At 36.7% G+C, this 17626-nt stretch overlaps 1 pseudogene; it reads right to left on the bottom strand.

Moving 5' to 3' along the window:
* Positions 1-13977: 13977 nt before the first annotated feature.
* On the bottom strand, positions 13978-15051 carry LOC123231792 (annotated as a pseudogene).
* Positions 15052-17626: the final 2575 nt, after the last annotated feature.

Below are 17626 nucleotides of genomic sequence, written 5' to 3'. Positions count from 1 at the left end.
CAAAATAGTTAGCAAACAATGAACCCCCATATAGCTTTAAGATTCATTCCCCTCCCCTGTATTTATCATCCATTTGCATTTCATTTGTCAGACCTTTGAATTTTGTTATAGTGAGGGAGAATTCTGCACTGAGAAGAATCTCCATTCTGCATGTTGAGAGTATTTAAGATTTTCAAAAGCTTGTCAAAATATTTCAGTATTCTTGAGAAGTAAATAAAGTGCGAAATCTCCTATGAAAATAAAAACTCCCAGGAAAAGAATTAAGCAGATCCAAACTGCAATTTTTCACCCTATCAACTCAAACTGTTGTTTCAGAGTTTCAAGCATGCTTTGAAACAGCATCATTCCAGGCCAGAGAAAAATCTTAAGATGGAATATTCTTTTTGTACCTAATACAGGAGATTGGTGTCACCAAATTGAAGAGTACATTGCAGGAGAGGAGTAAGGTGTAATAAGATTGGAACGGTTTAAGAGGTCAGAGTTATAAAAGACTTCAAATGAGAGGATAGATCTTTTTGCTTCTGAAGCTGATAGGTAGTAACTGGAGTTTATTGAATAAGGAGGTAACATAGTCAGATGGTCACTTTAGGCAAATCAATTTAGCAGCCAAGTGTCTACAGAAATTCCAGCCTTGAAACACATTGTATATGGGAGTGAAAAGAATTAGAGAAGTGGAGGATTACTCCTAGACCAGTGATGGTGAACCTTTTAGAAACTACATGCCATGCTCCACCCCTGCCCACAAGAGACTGCATGCAGTGTCCTACCCTACCCCAGACCAAGTGCCACATGTGCCCTGCCCCTCCCTTACCCCACCCAGGGGAGAGAGAAATCACTCCCATTGGACTGCTGGACAGAAGGGCAGGTAAAGTGAGGAATGTCCTCAGCACAGGTAGTAAGGGAGAGGGGAGTGGCCAGATTGCTCTGTTCCTTTCCAGGTCTGTGACCAGTGAGCCGTCCCACTGTGTGCTCCCATTGGGCTTCTGGGCAGAGGGGAGGGTGATGTAAAAAATGTCATTAGGCATAGAAGAGAAGAGGCAGGGAGCAGCTCCACCTGTAATCCTCTACTAGTAACTACTAGTTGCTAGTGTAGATTAAAAAATTAATATTCAAAATGTTATGGAATAAGAGGCAAAATGTTGATAAGAGGAGGGATAATGGTGATAGGAGAAGGAATGAGGGGCATAGCTGAGGTAAGGGAATGAAGCAGGTGGTATATAGGAGGGTAAGGGAATGAATGGGAGTATATAGGAAGGGCTGCTCAAACAGGCTAATCACGAAGGCTAGAGACAGAGGGTACTGGGAGGAAATAGGCTGGATCCTTCAGGCAGGGAAAGGGTTTCTTTTATTAATTTCTAAAGTCCTTTGAGGAAGGAGTCAAGAAGGCTCCTCCCTGCCAGTGAAACTGAATGTCTGCAGGAAGTCCTGGCTGGGTACTTCCTGTCCAAGATGGATGCCTAGGTTGCCCTCAAGAAATAAAAAGGAAAGTAATTTCTTCCCTCTTAAGGCTTTGCCTTAGTATTCAGTAGATTCACCAGAGGCTTTTGTGTAGATAACAAAGGGGATTTATTGATGCCAGGGATAGGCTGAGGGAAAGAGGGTTTTAAGGGTTTTTTTAACTGCTGCTAGGGAGAAAGCTGGTGCTGGGGGAGGGTTCACAGGAGATAGGGTCAGACTGAGAGAGGCAGGCTCTCCCAGTTGGGAAGGTTTTACTGCCCTAAAATAAAGGCATTTATCAGATCACTAAATAAGGGGGTGACTTGATTTAGGATGTCCTTCTTGCCTACAGAAACTAAACCCATGATGTCCATCCACCCAACCACCCTTCCTCCCAGGGCCAATGAGGAAATTCAGGGGAAATATCAGGATGTAAATGGAGAGGTCAGGGAGAGGTCCAGAGAAATCAGGCTAGATCCAAATGCCCCAAAGACAAAAGGCACAAGCCAAGGCAAAAGTCAAAAGCCCCAAAGCCAACAGGCAAAAGCCCCTCAGTAGGAACTTTAACACTATTTATAGTCTCAGGCTCCAACTGTTTTTCTGTGAACATTCTAAAACTTCTAACTGCCAGAGCTGCTACAGTTCATTTGTAAAAGCAAAAAGCTTCTGCTGCAACCCTGCATTACAAAAAATACTCCAAGTATTATATTTAATAAAGCTTATTCATAATAATTAAAGTAAAAAAAAAAAGCTAGTTAACTGAGCCTGGTCACAAGAGAAGAGAGAGGCAGAGTTCCCCATAGCCAGCTATATACAAAACATGACCATGCAACATGGTGGCGAGATTAAAAGGAATTCTGGGAAATACTGAAGGACTTTTGGGGGATGAAATCCAAGGTACAAAATTCTAATTAATACACTAGTAACAAACTTTGCTGGCAATGGCATGTGTGCCCACAGAGAGCACTCTGTGTGCCCTCTTTGACACATATGCCATAGATTCACCATCTCAGTCCTAGACTGGGAGTCTGAGGTACTCCCTCTACATTAATAGGAAAGGAAGCAGTGGGGGAAAGTTTACAGGGAAAGAGTATGAATTCTGTCTTGGGCCTGTTTAATCGAAGTAAGAAGATGTCATCCTGGAAAAACAGAACTACCAAAGCAGTTGCAAAAGAAAACTCTTTTTATTCATAACAAGGGAGACAGTAATCTTACGGTCACCAGAAAGAGTGATACACACACACACACACACACACACACACACACACACACACACATGTGCCGTGCGCGCCATACAGAACCAAGCTCTAAGACTCTGGAAAAAAAGTCTCTCTGTAAAAACAAACAAACAAAACACCAAGAATGGAAATTTCCATAGAACTAAAGAATTTGAGGATCTATTTATACTTAACAGAATATAATTAGAGAAATACCTGATTGGTTATATAGGGTTATGGGGAAAAGGCGGCAGCCTGAAGCTAAGGTATCTGTTAAAGGCCTAAATACAATAAGAGAAATAAAGAAAAAAATTGGAAAAGGGACTTGAGAGTTAACTATATCAACCACTCCTATCCAAGGTGCTCAGTGGGTTCCTGATGGTCTATTGTTCAACCTGGGACAAAGGTCTGTTTTGGAGTTTCTTGAAGGGAAGTTCCTCTTTGACAAGAATAAATATGGGGTTTCATAAAACAAGACTGTCAATGTAATATGTCTTTGGTAGCAGGTCTCCTTCACTGTAACTCTCATTCTGAGATACCTGAGAGGCATAAATAGAAGTGGGTAGGATAGAAGAGAAATTCTCTGATGTGAATAAAGAAGGTCCTCTTATGTTAAAAAGAAAAGAGAAAGGAAGATGCATCTATATCTCTTGATTTTGTGATCGTTTTGGATCTTTTGAGAACTGATGGTATATATAGATCTCAGAGATGATATATATGGAGGAGGGATTATATGCCCAGGACTGAGTTGGCTGTAGTTGGTGAGGGAGAAAGCACACTCTTCTCTCACAGTTGTTGTTGGTAAAGTCTATGCCTCTCCTCCCTGACAAGCTTAGTTGAGTAAGCTTGTCAGTTCTTCCCTTCTAACAGTTTGCCCAGGCTGGGAACCCCTGAGAAGCTTTGTGGATAGTTAACCTCTCTAGGCTCCAACCTGAGGTTGGATTAGTTGTTGGTAAGGGCTATTGATTTGCTATTGGAAACATTGTAATCTGACTGAGTATTGATCTCCCCTTCCCAAGGGCTTTGGTATAATAACCACTCAGGAAAGGTACTTGTTGGTAAATACTATATTGAATCTATTGATGGGGTAAGGAAACAAGGTATTAGGATTGAGGATTCAGGAACCCTATTGCTAATTGATTGGCTATTAAACTAAGTTGTTGATCAAGGTCTGGAGATGGCTAGGCTTGTAGAAACTGGAGGTTCTTCACCCTCTCACTAATTCTGATCTGACTTGGCCACAGCCAAGCCAGAGATTAGGGAAGGCTATTTGATGATGTTGATAGATGAATCAGTAAACTCTCACAGCTCTAATATCAATAATGTTGATTGATCACTAGCTCTCTCAGTAGAATAACAGATCACAGGTTTCAGGCCTACCCTTTCACTCTTCACTTCCCACCTTCCCAAGTCCCTGCTCCAATCTAAGCCAGCTTGTCTTGTCCCTTGGGGGTATTTATAGGGCTGGGGCCAACTGCTTTTTGCCCTGGCTCACAGCGCCTGGGAACATTCTAAGATTCTCAACTGCCAGTCTTGTCATTCAAAGTGGCATCCATCTTGTCCCAGATAATGATTTTAACACTTATTACATTAGAGACTTTCAATAACATAGAAAAAAGGTAAACTTAGCAACTAGTTAGTATACCAAGTCTTAGCCTGTGTGGGTATCCTTTTGGGAAATGTCTAAACAAATTGTGGTATATGAATATAATGATATAGTATTGTGCCATAAAGAATTGTGAAATTCATAATTTCTGAGGAAACTGGGAAGAACCTTATAAACTGACGCAAGGTGAAATGAACAGACCAAGAACACATTATATAACATAACATTTTAGAGGAAAAAATGGGGGAGTAGTGAGAACAAATTAATTAAAATATTTACTTAAAATTATACATATGTATATATGTATGTATACACAAAAGGAGAGAGGAAAAAAGGAGGGAAGAAAAAAGTTTCATACTTCTTGCTGGCATGGCACTTATTTTAGGGGTAAAATTTACTTGTTCCCCTCTGATCATGCTGGTGTCTCATAGACTTCTTACTTTTGGTGCTGAAATTATCTCTCAGAGGTACTGTTCCAAATTTTCTCAGCCTTTCCCATGAGTATTTGAGCTAAACCACATCTCATAATGTTGAAAAAACAGAAAGCATAATTGTGAGGTCCTGCAGCTCCTGACATCAACCCACCACCTCTAGGTCCAATGAGAAAGTCACATGCGCCAAGGCTAGAAGTGCCTCAGTGAGAGGTTGTTATTATCAACAAACCAGATTTTTCATGATTTTAAAATTCCAGTTCCTTTTTTTTCTGGGGGTAGTTTGTCATGAAAGACAATTATTGGAGGAGATAGAGACTGATATGATGATACAGACTTGGAGGTATATGGTTTTGTTCACTGAAACTGGAGCAGTTTTTGAGGGGATTCACCCTTGAGGGGAGGAGGGATTTGAATTATAGTTGGATGCTTAGTAATTAAACTGGATTTTAAAATCAATTCATGATTCTGATGTCATGTAATTATAAATATAATTCCACAGAAAATATTTACAGTGGAAGCATTTTATGCATCTTTTAGAAATGTCCACTTAATGTCAATAATAAATTAACTGAGGTCAATACTTTTTGAATTTTATCCTTTTCACATTTTGTACTTTTACCAAAAATGGAGACTAAAGTGCTCCTGCAGTGATTAAATGATCTATCACATCTAAAGATTTTGGTAGTAGGCATCAAATAAATTTCAGGTTAGCTTCTGCCTTCTAGAGTAACTCTCATAAGGACTTGAAAGGGCACTGAAAAATCTAAATTGTTTTCCCCACTAAGAAATTTTTCTGAGGTTATTTAGAGCCTTTATAGAAAATGTTATCTTATTGTTTCAAATAATGCTATATGACTACCAAGGGTTATTATTTGAAGACTTGTAATTTCACATGTGTGTTAACTTAACTCCACTGATGCAGTTCACAATCCATGCTTAACTTCCAATCGCATCAATTTGAGGATCACCAAATTAGAGTTGGAAGAGAGCTCTCGGGAGATCCAATTCTTTTTCCAGATGAGGAAAATGAGGTTTAACAATTAGCCCCATGTAATTCAGGATAAAGCAGCAGAGCTGAAATTAAAATTAGGTTCCTTTGCCTCAAGCAGGGCCACTCAACCACCTAGTTTCAGAGAGCTACCTGAGAATTAGAAAAGTTAAAAGATCTGGCACTGATCACACAGTCAGTACAAATTACAGATAGGATTTTGGAACCAAAGTTATCCTGACTCCAAGTTGATCACTTTTTAGTATGTCACACTAATTGGCTGAGGGATATTTGGAAGATGTCACAACTGTTTACCAAGAGGGTGGTTGTAACCTGTGTCTATCTAAGAAGTGTCCACACTAATGGATTTTCAGATCCTTGAAGTGTCCAATTAGCCTAATAATTTTATTTGTGAAAATATTCTATTTTATTACATAAAAGATAAAAATTTGTGAAAAAGCGTTTTTAAAATAAAAAAATTCATATGTAATTCCATAGAAATTAGAGAGAATTTAGTGGTTATAGTAGATAGAATGTTGGGCCTGGAGTCAGGAAAACTTGAGTCCTATTGTGTCTCAGATAGCTTTGGGCAAGTCATTTAACTGTTGCTTGCCTAATTTTCCTCTTCTGAAAAATGGGGACAATAATAGCACCAATCTTCGAGGGTTGGTTGTTGTGAACATAAAATGAAATGATATTTATAAAGCATTTTACAAATCTAAAAGTGCTGTATAAAATGACATTATTAGAAACAGAGTATTAGAAAACTCAGAGGACATCTAATCTAACTCCTCATTTATTAAGAGAAATTTCAAGGTCTAGAAATTTGCTTCCTAGCCAATCACTTTTCAAAGTCACATAATTTTATAAGAGTCACTGCCAAAACTACAGCCCAATTGCATTAACTATTAGTTCAGGGCTCATTTAGCTACAATATCATGAGTTCTTAATTTGGAGACCATGGGCTGCCAAAGGGTATAAGAATAGATTTTAGGAAATATGTAAACTTTTAATAGGATGGGTGAAAAATATATGTATATGAAATATACATATATACATAATATGTATAGGTATATGTGTATATCACATTTGTTTTCACTGATCTCTAACTGAAATTTAGCTTTTATTTATTTAAAGACCTTCTGAAAATTCACTGACCTACTACAGGAATCCATGATACACAAAGGGTTAAGGACACTTACATTTGTATCATACAGCCTCCCTCAGACCTTTACTTGATGAACAGTGATTAGAAAAGATTTTTTGGTGCATCTTCCTTCATATCACCTAACATTCTGTTAGTAAGTATTTAGCAACAGATATAGTATAACAGCTTAGACTTTGAAATCACATGAATAATTCAGAACTGCACAGGATGCCATTTGGAAGAATTCTTGTATAATGATCTGACTACCATACTCAAAGCACATCATAATTGCAGGACAATGTTTCCAAAACTCAATTGGCCATGGACCAATTTTTAAGTTTGAAATATATTGTTGGAAACCATAAATTCAGGGTCTAAAGGGTATGAGTTAATTCCTTGATAAATGGGAATGGTCAGGAAAACTTTACAGAAAAATAGGGGGAATGAAACTTATTTGTATAACATTGAAAATCACACAGAAATAATTTTTGATACATAATTTAAAAAAACCTACTTTCTGTCTTAGAATCAATAGTAAGTATTGGTTTTAAGGCAGAACAATGGCAAGGGCTAGACAATTGGGGTTAAGTGACTTGCCCAAGGTCATACACTAAGAAGTGTCTGAGGTCAGATTTGAATCCAGGACATCCTATCTGTATGTCTGGCTCTCTTCACTGAGCTAGCTAGCTGCCTCAAACAATTTAATTCTCTGTTCAAGTTCTCATTTTTATAGTGGAATGCAGGGGATGCCAGATTTTTGAATGACACACACGCTTAGAAGGGCAATCTCAGCTGCTGTTAGGTTTGAAAAACTCTGAATATTAGCTCTGTGATGGACTACAAGTACAGGTCTGTTATGTGAGGAATAGCACAACTAAGAGGCTCAAGACTAGGGCCAACAGGTGATTTTGTTGCCCTTGCTATTCTCAATAGCCACTCAAAGGCAAAATGCTAAAGCTGTAGGAGTGTGGCAAACTAGATTACTGAAGGCGGTACTCAATAGGACTGTTGTTCACTTGCGTCTGACTCTTCATGACCCCATGGACCATAGCAAATCAGGCCCTTCTTTCCTCTACTGTCTTTCAAAGTTTGCCTAAGTTCACATTTGTTGTTCCCATCATACTATCTCATTCTCTATTATCCCATTTTCTTTTTGCCTTTAATCTTTCTCAACTCCAGAGTTTTTATAATGAGCCCTGTCTTCTCACTATATGGCCAAAGTATTTAAGTTTCAATTTTAGTATTTGACCTTCCAGTTGTAAGGGTTAAAATTAAATGGTTGGACTAAATATATAAAAATGTGGTCTGCAAAAATATATTACTCAAGTTAGAATGATTTTTATGGTAGTTTATTAACAAAACGAGAAAGAGTAAAAGTAAGGGAAATGAGAGAGAGAGAGAGTAGATAATTACTTCAGCCAGGTTCTAACCAGGCAGGGCTTCAGATGTCCAAGCAAAAGGGGGATCCAGAGGTAAATTAAACAAGGGTTCTAGCCATGAGGCCTCCTCCAAGAAGAGGGGCCTTTTCAGAGGCTAGTACCTCCAGAAAAGCCAGGAAAAAGAGTCAGCCTTTTCACTCACCCACGTGGTAGTCCTAAGGGAAGATCCAAGAGCAATCTCAGGTCCCAAGCTGGATCTCTTCAAAGCCAGGTTCGAAGGAGAAAAAGCTGGTCATGGGAAGTTATCACCATTTTTAAAGACATTTCTTTTTGTCACTTTCTGTGCCTTCCTTCCACTTAACATGGACCAATTATCACTGTAGCTTTGCTTTGGACTGCCCAGGGAGCAGACAGTTGGTTTTGATTTGTGTAATAACTACATCCTTACCTTCGTCACCCACTATAATATACAGTGGAGGTATATACATTCCTAGTGACTAAAATGTAAAAAAAAAAAAAAGTCAAGAGAGAGTTAATCCCATCTTTACATAGTGAATAGTCTGAATTAATTTAAGTACTGACTGATATGATCTCCTTGTTGTCCAGTGGGCACTCAAAAGACTTCTCCAGCTCCACCATTCAAAGGCATTGATTCTGTGGTGCTCAGCTTTCCTTATAGCCCCAACACTCATAGCCATACATTTCTACTAGGAAAAAAAAAGCATAGCTTTGATTATATAGACCTTTATCAGGAAGGTGATGTCTCTGCTTTTTTGTATTTTGTCCCAATTTGCTAAAGCTTTCTTTCCAAGGAACAAACATCTTTTAATTTCCATAATCCTGTCTGTCTTAGGTAACCATGTACTGCATAACTCATAGTTTCAATGAAGTATAAAAGCCCTTTCACCACCACAAGGCAGTGATCCAGGAGAAGAATGATAGATTTACAGATCTTTAGAGTGAATCTGATTTAGAATTTAGGTTTTTTGTGGGAAAAAATGAATGAACAAATGAATATTTGTTCAATGCTTATCATGTGAAAGCCCAGTGGGACAATATTTGCTTTCAAGGAACACATGTTAATAGAAGGAGACAATCCATACAGGATGACAGAGGTGTGGTGCAGCTGTTAACAGAGAGAGAAGCGGGGTCTGGAGGACATAAATGATAACTGGTCATAGTTCTAAAGGTTAGTATTTCAGTTTAGCTGGACTATAAAAGGGAGATATGACAAAAATACAAACATGTTTATATGATTTTTATGGATATAATTGCATCTATTTCTGACCTTGACCTTTGCCAACACCAGCAAAGATTTTAGTGGTCAGAACTTTCTGTAGTAGTAGTGAAAGCTGAGGAAACTGGGGCTATAGCATCTAGAGAAGTAGTTGCTAAGTATCTCTTTGGGCAATGGTGCCAGATTTAGCATGGAGGTGATGCCAGTTGACTGAGGTACATTCATATTCATTTTATCTTTAAGAGTAGGCTCCTGGGGGGCTAATTCTTTTTTTTTTTTCTTTTTTGACTAAATGAGGAGTGTTCTTGTTCTTCTCGTTCATGTTCTTCTTTAACATCCTTTTAGGATATCTTTGCCTGAAATGGGCTGGTTTTGGTGTAGGTTGGTTAGCTGTTGGTCTTGGTAGTGGCAATGCTGATAGGGCCATAGCTTCATTTTAATGCTAATAATAGAAATGCTGCTGGTAATAAATAAATTTCCTTCTAAAATTCCAAGTTAAATATGGTAGAGCACTAGTTCAGAAAACCCTGGCCTATAGGACATATGGCACAGAAGAAAGTACCTAAAAGGCTAGGCTTGAGTTTTGATTCAATACTTATTAATTTATGACTTATGGCAATTAACAACCTTTGTAAGTTTAGTTTTTCTTAAGCTTCAATTTACTCATCTGTAAAATGAGGCTAAGAATAATACCTATGCTATAGTACTATTGTGAGTATCAAATGAAGTAGTTTTGTTTGAAGCACCATTAAAATCTTATTAGTCTATTCTTTTAATTAGTATTGTTAAAATTATAATTTTACTTGATTAATGAAAGTTATTATTAAATTGTTATTTTAATGAATTAAAGCTTAATTCATTACATTATTATTTTAATTAACATTAAAATAATTATTAGTAAAATGTGGATAATGAATTAACAGGCATTTATAATATCTGTAGAGAGACAAGCACTGTGTAGATGTGTTGATTAGTTTAATTATTGAATATAAATTGTTATTGAATTATAAGTATAATTATTAGAATGGAACAATAATTGATTGATTTCATTCTGTAGTAAGAGATAGCCCCAACTATCAATAGATTCACTAAATGAATTGTCAACTTTAGTATTTAGGATTACTGGTAAGGTGATATATAATCATATAAGTAGATAATCAAGTTAATCAGCTAAGCATAAGAATGTATATTAGAGTGGCTGTTATTCCTTTATTCCACCTTTTTATCTTTGTGAAATCTGTCAACAACTACAAGAACTCAAAGAAATTAAACACAAGTATAAGAACCCTGAAGAAACCCATAAGAAACCAGGAGTGGATCAACTACAATCACAGGAAAACAGGACAGGACAAGTTTCAGTTACTTTTGAGTTTCTTACAGTTCTCTTTTGCCGCTTCTTATGGAGTTGATTTTGATATAATCATTATTGATGTAAGCTTCTTTTTGCATACTGATACTGCTCCTGAGGGTCTCAGAACAAACTGAGTGTGTCTGTAGGCCCATTGATTTTATATGTTTTATAATATGATAGCTAATATACTCAGAAGATTTAATCCCAGGCTTTTTACTGTAGTATTATAAATACCCAATTTAGATCCTTCAGGGTCTTTGTATTCTAATAGAGATTCAAGACATATAAGGGACTTGTCATCTGGGAAAGGGGTTTGTTTTAGCTAGGCACAAAGACTGTTGGTGATGTCACAGGGAAATCAAAATGTCATGGCCTTTCCAGTAGAAATGGTAGTATTGATTTGATTACTTTGTTTTCTAGAGCAAGAGAAACAGAAAGTGAGTAGGGAAAGAAGAGGTAAAAAGGATGGCAAAACTACTGGGCAGGTGTTACTTTTCCAGTGGATGGCCAAATGTGCTCAGAAGCATGGTTAGGTGACTTTGTATGTACATTTCTTCCATTAAGTACAATTTAGCCCCAGGTCAGAATTCCAAAACTGAGCAGATTAACTTCTGGGAGGTGGTGGATTGAATGGTCTCTGGAAATCTGGTCTAGATGATAACTATTCCAGATGGGAAAAAAGAAAACAGTGAGAAATCAGATAGCAGGGTGGCTGGGTAGCTTCATAATGGTTGGCTGTATGGGATGGTACTTGCATCATAGACTGCACAGAATAGTTGTGAAAAATGTTTCATAAAAACATAATTGCCATGTAATTTTGAGCTATATTTATGATTACAGTTTAAAATGAACATGTTTTGATTTGGAAACCAGTAAAGGTAATATAAATCAGATTATCAATCTGCACATATTAAAGCTATCAGACTGAATGCTAAGTTTTGGGTCCATTGGATTTAATTGCTACAGTAGAGAGGTGGTGGTCTACTTTTGGATTACACTTTCTATTCAAATAGCTGAATCACATTATTTACTGAAAATTGTCTTTTGTTATAGTTGAGTTAGTAGTTATAGACTTTTAGTGTTTGCTGAAAAAACACAATCAGATAAATTTATTGAGATACTTCTTAAAAGCATCTTCATGAATAAATCTTTTATTTAGTATTTAGTATTTTTAAATTCTAAACCCTTCCTTCCCTCTTAGAATCAATACTGTATATTTGTCCTAAGGCAGAAGAGTGGTAAGGGCTAGACAATGGGGATCAAGTGACTTGCCTAATTTCTTTGGCCTTGGTCTGTGCTTATTTGTCTTGGGGGAAATTTAAACCTATCTCATTTCTCTGGACCTCTCCCTGATCTCTCCATCTACATTCCCTTCCCTTCCCCTGGATTTCCTATGGGTCCTGGGTGGAAGGAAGGTCTTGGTGATTGAATATTGTGGGTTTTAGTTTCTATAGACAAGTAGAGTATCCTCAGATAAGTTACCCCTAGTTTTAGTGATTTAATAGGGACTTTACTTAAAAGGCAGTCAAATCTCCCAACTGGGAGAGCAGGCACTCTCAGACTAAACCTCTCCATGACCCATCCCCCAACATCCCCCCTCTCCCTAGAAGCAGTTAGAGAATCCTGAACTTCTTTCCCTCTGACTAACCTGAGATTAATAAATCCCCTTCTTACCTACTCAAAGCCTCTGGTGAATCATTGTATCAAAGATTGAGGTAAGGGCTAAAGAGGGAAGGAATCATTTTCTTTTTATTTCTTGAGAGAACTGGAGGCATCCATCTTGGCAGGAAGTACCTACCTGAGACTTCCTCCAGCCATCAGTTTGACTGGCAGGGAGGGGCCCTCTCAACTCCTCCCTCAAGAGACTTTAGAAACTAACAAGAGAAACCCTCCAGCCAAAACCTAAATATTTCTTACTGGCTCTAGTTTCCTCCCTGTATTCTCTGTCTCAAGCCTCTGGGAATAAACCTGTTTGAGCGGCCCTCTCCTACATACCCCATTTCCTTTATCTTCTATATACCTTCCCTTACCTTCATTCCTCCTAAAATCACCTTATAATTACTTAATATCTCCTTTTTCCTTCCTCACACCCAAATTGCCTTTGTTGACCCACTCAGATTACCGTATTTAATCTTGATAACAACTCCAAGATGGAAGGTAAGGGTTTTAAAAAAAAAGGTTCCCCATCACTGTCCTATACCATTCTCTGCTGTATATTTCTATAAGACATCTCTTATTAATGGAACATATTTTTTCCATATCTATTTACCAAAATCATTCTTTCTACAAGGCACAATTTTCATGCCTTCACCTCCAGAAAGCCTTATTATTATCTCCTTAACAAGTAATCTCTAACTCCTAAAATTTTGCCAGAGCTTTTTGTCTAAATATATGTCCCCATGAGCCCATCACATTATATCTCATATTACATTATTTGTGAATATGTCAAGCAACAACAGTGTTTTATGGAACCCCCAAATTTACCTTTGTACCTTGGGAACTTGCTTTCAAGTACCTTTCTTACTGATTCTTGTCCCAGACTGAACAATAAACCATCAAGCATTCAATAAATATCCTGAATAGGAGTGATAGAGATAATCAAATATTAAGTACCCTTTTGTCTTAGAAGTTTCTCCCATTGTATCTAGGGCTCCCCCTTGTATTCCAGCCCCAGGCTGGGATTTTCCTTCCTCCTTCTTTTCATTTACTCCCCAAAGTCTATACAAGACTCTGAGTTTTTTGGCTCATTGGAATTTTCCATGATGGACATTATCATTAATGGAACATTTTCCCAGAGACATTTTTCCTAGAGACCCAGAATTTGGCTCTGTGTGGTGTGTATGACTCTCTATGGTGGCTATGTGAACTGTGTCTCCCCATCATGATTAAAGATGTGCTCTTTGTAAGTGTTTTTAGTGGTTCCATTGTTTTTTCCAAGTTGATACAAGTGTACTTCCTGATTCCCCCTTTAGATAGTAAGGTTTTTGTGGCATTTTATTTTATTGAAAACAAATAAGATGACCATAGAAGATCTTTCATCAAACACTTTAGGCACTAGATTTATATCTCTTTCCTTTCCTCTAAGCATGTATAGTACCAAAGTCCTGGATAACAAAAGAGTATTTACATATTGAATGAAAAATAAATACAAAATAATGGAATATTATTTGTTTCCCCAGATTCACTCTGCTTTCTTAGTCTTCAAAGCTTTCAGCCTCATTTTTCTTTGTCTTTTGTGTATCTTTTTCTTTCTTATTTTCAAACTGACTTTGGGCTCTGGTTTCATGAAGAGTATTTCCACTCACTTTTCTTCAACTGGTGTCTTAAAAACATCATCAGTAGGATCTTCTGGAATGATAGTTTTATTTTCTTTGTTCTTGAGCCTCTGTACATCTTGGACTTGTTGTCTCTCCCTGTATTTTGCAGCTGTGGCCATTATCATTATACCCCAATACACTTTTGGTGACTGATTATGTCAATTTTCATATAAAGTTGGTCCTCCAAAGCTATCTTGGAACATTTTTATGAGATTCAAGACAAGACGAGGTCCAATTTCTACAAGAGCTGCATCTTCCTCTATGATCTCATTGTTACAAAATCAGATGTTATTGTACATAATGGTGAACGTAAACACAAGGTCAACAAATTATTGCCTCTTGGGATGGTATTGAGGAGTACAAAAAATCTGAATAAGGAGTTTTTTTTTAAATCAAGGAATAATGTGGGAATTCATAAAAAGTAGGCTCAAAAGACAGAAGAGGAAGTGAACTTCTTAAAACAGTTTCCAGTCATCTTTAATTCTGCCAAAGTATGCATGTTCTGAAATAAGAATTTAGCCAAAGGTCCTTGAGATTAATTTGAAAGCCATATATAGAGATCCTGATTTTTTCTTAGCTTCAAAATAGATACCTTTATTAGTTTTTTTGTTATTTCACAGACCTCATTAATTACAAACAATTTGTCCTTCCAGTACATTTTGTTATCTGCTTTAGAATGAAATATCAATGCTCTTAAATCTTGCATTAAGTGTCTTGTTCTGAATTTTATTCCCCTTGATGAGAAGATAAGAACTAATTCCTTATTCTTCCATTTACCCTTAGAGACTGGGGCCAGGGATATGGTACTCCTCTTCCCCTTCTGCCTTCCCTGGGGTCAGAGGAAGTGGTTTGGTTGGTGCTCTGGCACCTTTCCCCTTCCCTTTTGGTTTCATCTCAGGACCTCCTTCTCCACACTACTTCCTCTTGATGGCCACCATATTGCCCAGATTCCCCTCCTCTGGCTGCTGCACATTGCTCCTGGAACATTTTGCTTCCACTTCTCACCTCTTTGACCCAATAGTAAGTTTTTTGAAGTGAGGAATTGTGTCCTTTATATTAATCTGTTTTGCCATTTATTTATGTATTTGTTTATTTGTTTATTTATTTATTTAGCTAGCTATGTTGCATTCTAAGTGCTTAGTAGAAGTTGGCATAGAATATGTTTAAAGGATGATGATTAAATTAAATTTTATTAAAAATTTGTTTACTCATGTAAATCCTTATGTTCTATGCATACAAAGAGCTGGGTAGCTGCTTTCAAAGATTCTGAAGCTTTTACACACTTTCCTTCTGATTTAAGTCACTCTTCATTCACCAACCAAGAAAAGAGCTGGCAATTCTAAATCTCAGAATAACCTGAGGCTAAAGAAGAAAGTTAAAGACAACAAAAAGCCCTTGTTTTGAGTGTGTTTGCTTTGCTTGTGTTTACTTTTAGCACAGAAAATAGAAAGGGAACAATAGAGGAGTTAGTTATAATACACCTCACAGAAAAGAGGAAAATTCTTAATTTTATTTTCGTTTTCTCTACCTCGAAGAATAATCTCAGAAATAGAAGGAACATCACAAAAATGGCTAATGGGGAGATGTTACCAACGAAAATCTGTCAATTAACAAGAGTATCTAGATGCCCTTAATGGTTGTCACCTGGTCCAGATGAGTTCCCAGATTCTGAAAGAAGTAGTGGATAATATAAATAAATTACTGACAGAGATATTTAAATATTTTTAGAATAGGATTAATATCACAAGTTTATAGAAGAGTAAGTAAGCTAAGTCAATCATAAATCATTTATTAAGCATTTATTCTGTGCCAGGCACTGTTCTAGGGCCTGAAGATAGAAAGGAAATAAAAAGAAATCAGTCTTTATTGTTAACGAGTTCATAATTCTATCCCACTTTTTAATTATTTAAAAGGAAGAGAATAGAATCAGCAAACTGTAGGTCAGTGAACTTGATTTCCCTTATGGAGAAAATCAAGAAGATATTATCAAAAAGAAGGCTCTGAAATATTGAGAAAAGGAAGAGCACTCACCAAGAATCAGCAAGGTTTCATCAAAAATAACATGTCAAGTTAACTTTATTTACTTAATAGACAAGATTCCTAAATCTTTAAAGGAGGTGAATGTTATATAACATTGTAGTCTCAATGTCTTAAACTGATTTAACAACATATCTCATTATATACTTGTGTATATGATGAAGAAATATGGACTACTTAATGGAGTTTTCTGAATTCAAATTCATAGAATGATAGGACCCCATAGTAAAGTTTACATATCATCTTCCCTATTGTGTCAATTTTTCATCATATGGACCTATTTTCCAGCAGCTACAAAGTTTTGCATTTCTTTGGACTTCGTTCCTTCTTTCCCCAGGAAACCCACAATTTGGAAATATCATTATGCTGTAAGATTGAATCTGTCTGGTAATCAGATCTCATCAAGTACCCTTTTAACAGGACGTTTATTTAAAGAGAGAATTCAAGAGTTTGGATACCTTTGTGTTATGTACTTTTCCCCATTCCACTCTCTTTTAGCTTCTTTTATGTTTTGTCTTCACTCACTGGACTGTAAGCTCCTTGAGAACAGACTTTCTTTGTATTCGTGCACATAGTTACAATTCAATAAATATTTCAGGACTGACTGAACTGGGAAGAAAGTTTATAGTTGTGTATATTAGGAATCTGAGTTTGGTCCTACTCTATTGAATTACTTTATCAATGATGACATAAAACACATCTATGAAATTTGAAACTGCCATATAAGATTTGTTGAAGTAAAAAGAGGTATTTAGACGCCAGCAGAAAAGGGAAAAGAGGGACGTGCTATCTTTTTTCAAGGGCTTGAAAGATAGTCCTAGTTTAAAAAATGGGGGGAGGTATCAATTTGTTCTATTTGACTCCAGAAGTTAGAATGTGAGAGAGGGTTGGAAAAAGATACATTTATTCTTGACATAAGGAAAATCTTCATGAAAATTAACACTATCATGAAATGTCATGAACTACTTCACAAGGAAATGGGTTCATTTCCAACTGGAGTTTTTCAAAGCAAAGGACTATCAAAAGTATAGCATTTTTATTTCATTTTTGATACCAATTCAACAGAATTTACTATCTAGCATATAAAAGGTGCTGAGTATGTGCTAGGGAAACAAATATACATATATGTATATACTTATATATACATAATTATATATTATATATTATATACATAATTATGTGCTTTACAAAGACAATGTGATGAAGAATAGTAAGGGATCAAGTAAGAGGATAGATCTACTGAAAAATCGTTTGGGAAATTAGAACAAGACAATATTTAACAGCTGAAATCTTAGAATCATAGATTTAGAGATTTTAAAAAATGTACCAGATACTGTGGGAGAGCTAGAGATAAAACTTGGGCTGGGAAGGGCACTCTCATCAGGAATTACAGGCTCCAATGATTAGCTTAAAATAGAGAGATTTATTAAGTCGAATGTAAGTTGAATTATTGAGTTGAATGACTGGGAGGCAGGT

Source organism: Gracilinanus agilis, chromosome 1 (genome assembly GCF_016433145.1).
Source record: "Gracilinanus agilis isolate LMUSP501 chromosome 1, AgileGrace, whole genome shotgun sequence".
Classification (NCBI taxonomy): Eukaryota; Metazoa; Chordata; class Mammalia; order Didelphimorphia; family Didelphidae; genus Gracilinanus; species Gracilinanus agilis.
This window is presented reverse-complemented; position numbering and strand designations above follow the sequence as displayed.